A 2,197-nucleotide genomic window follows, 5' to 3' on the forward strand; every position below is an offset into this window, starting at 1 on the left:
GGTGCAGCGCGCTTGCCGAACGACGAGCCGAGCAGGGCCGAGCCGATCGGAGCGTGGCGCGGCGTAGTTGCGGGCCGAGATACGCAGCCCGTCCGCGCGAAGCTGAGCCGAGCCGGCCGGCCGCTGGCATCGGCCGCCCCGACCGCAGCTACGCGCGCCGAGCGTCGTAGTTGGCCCCCGGGCGACGGTGACGGTGGCGATACCGGTGGCCGGCGGGCGTCCTAATCCGTCCCCGATTTTGGGGACAGCGCGCGCTATGGGGAAAGGGTAGCCCGTGCCGCGACCGAGTCTCTCTACACCGTGCATGGGACGCACCTTTGCAAGTGAGCCTAAGCAGCCATGCATTGCTATCTCATGCAGTAGTTTGGGCCCAAGGTGTTTCAAAAGAAAGCGCCTCAGGCGCTTTGTTTTGAGGCGCCTTCTGGCGTTACGTGGTGAGGCGACTCAAGGTGGTACAAAACCTAAGGCAAGCGACTAAAGGCGTCAAGTTTTAGAACACCCCTGAATGAGAGTGTACCTTGGCCTGCGGCGCTAGGCTGCCTTCGGCAGACAATGCTTGTCCATCATCAGTTACTTCAGAACTGTTGCATGCTGGGGGCCCCCAGACCCCCCTTCATTCTAGATAGAGGTGCTTCATCTACAAATTACACGATCTTGATCCTTGAAACTTTTCAACTTGTCGTGGCTGGGGGGCTCCGCCCCCCCAGACCCCCCTTTCACCCAGACAGGAGAGGTCTACCGACAGAAAACTCGATTTTTCGCCGTTTTTTAGGTGTTTTTCGGCTATATAAACTGAACCACTTGAGCTAGGATGGTGAAATTTCGCGTGTGCCGAGCCAAGAACATTCCTTATAACCCTGCGAAATCTCAGCCAGATCGGCCGAGCCGTTCAGGAGGAGTGGTGTACACAGACAGACAAAACTTTTCAACCGCACTGGAGTAACAGGTTTCGCTATCGCTCAGCCAACAATATATTCTCCTCCATCTCATTTTCTTTGCAGACTGACACGATAACTTTCTCGACATAAGAGAGCATCGACATGAGATCATCCGAGGGGAAGTACAAGAATCCTTTGGTTTTCATTTTTATAAGCATATCGACATCTGCGAACTCTTCCTCCTATTTCTTCAACGCTTCCTGGCAATCTGTGCAATCATTAGCAAATCTCTGTTCGGCGAGCAGTGAAACCTCCCACATAACTCAAGGCAAATTCATCGATGCACTCTGTTGTATAGCTGTGGTCATGTGTAACCTTTGGTCTCTGTACCAGTTAACGCACAGTTTTGATTTATTAACAGAGTGGATTAGACTTTCAGCATCAAAGCTGCTGTGAATTGGCTTGGAAGAACTTCCACAAGTTTCCCCCTGAACTTTAACTCGGACTTACGGTTCTTTACTATTACAAGGTAGGTGTACGCCAGACCGTGTCTTGTCGTAACAGGCTTCGCGATGCTGCGCCAGTTTCGACCATCCACGCCTGGCGTATACACCTACCTTGGCCTGCGGCGCTAACCTGCCTTCGGCAGGCTGCTTTCTCAGGCAGACCGTGGAAATGGGCGTGATCCCCTCAAAAATAGCATTTGGTCATCAAAATCTACACCAATCGGATTCAACTTTCGGTCGGGGAACCGAACGGGTTCTCTTTTCGTCATCAGCAGCCTCAAAAACATATGAAACGATATGAAACTTGACACAAAGTTGAAAGTACCTGAAAAGTTGTCTTTTTTCTGCCGTTTTTTAAGTGTTTTTTGGCTAATATGGACGAATGGATTGAGATAGAAAGCTGAATTTTGGTGTGTGGCAAGCCAAGAACATACCTAATGACCCTGCAAAATCTCAGCCAGATTGGCCGAGCCGTTCAGGAGTAGTGCACACACACACGCAGACAGACAAACAAACAGACAGACAGACAAAACTTTTCAACCCCACTGGAGTAACGGGCTTCGCTATCGCTCAGCCAAAAATCACCACAGCAAAATATTTTGTTCCTTGTGATTTTTTAGCATTTCTTTTCTTTATTTCAGGCTGTGGTTTTCATCTGGATGATGAATGGCAAGCGCAAACGCGAGCTGCGGTGGCTTCTATAGAACTGGGCACGTAAGAGGGGAGCGCGCAGATCACTGCTTTTCATCGACACGCCGCGCTCAATAAAGGCAAGAAGATACGCGCAAGCGTGTACTTTCCAGAGAGAAGACA

This window comes from Thrips palmi, unplaced genomic scaffold, assembly GCF_012932325.1.
Source record: "Thrips palmi isolate BJ-2018 unplaced genomic scaffold, TpBJ-2018v1 HiC_scaffold_19, whole genome shotgun sequence".
In the NCBI taxonomy this organism is placed as follows: Eukaryota; Metazoa; Arthropoda; class Insecta; order Thysanoptera; family Thripidae; genus Thrips; species Thrips palmi.